Source organism: Phaethon lepturus, unplaced genomic scaffold, assembly GCF_000687285.1.
Source record: "Phaethon lepturus isolate BGI_N335 unplaced genomic scaffold, ASM68728v1 scaffold33397, whole genome shotgun sequence".
Lineage (NCBI taxonomy): Eukaryota > Metazoa > Chordata > Aves > Phaethontiformes > Phaethontidae > Phaethon > Phaethon lepturus.
In genome coordinates, this window is record NW_010553095.1 from 2,043 (window position 1) to 2,270 (window position 228).

Genomic DNA, 228 nt, shown 5'->3' on the forward strand with positions numbered 1-228 from the left:
CACCCAGATGAAAAAACCAGCCCATCCTCAACCCGAAGCTGCTGCCTGCAGGGACCTGGCTCCCCACGGAGGGAGCTGGGCTCCCGGGAGCCTGATTTCAGGACCCCAGTTGAGGAAGAGGAATGGGGACCCTCAAAAGCCTGACTCCTGCCAGCGTGACATCCCACACCCAGCTCGGTGATGGGCTGGGGGGCTGCAGGGCTCTGGGGGCCCAGGCAGTGACCCCTG

At 64.9% G+C, this 228-nt stretch overlaps 1 protein-coding gene across 1 annotated transcript in view; it reads right to left on the reverse strand.

Annotated features, from left to right (window-relative positions):
- The window catches only part of LOC104624153 (transcription elongation factor A protein 3-like), a gene marked incomplete at both ends in the record, with an annotated part of 1,026 nt that overhangs the window by 454 nt on the left and 344 nt on the right, over positions 1 to 228 (reverse strand). The gene's annotated exons all lie outside the window — the stretch shown is intronic.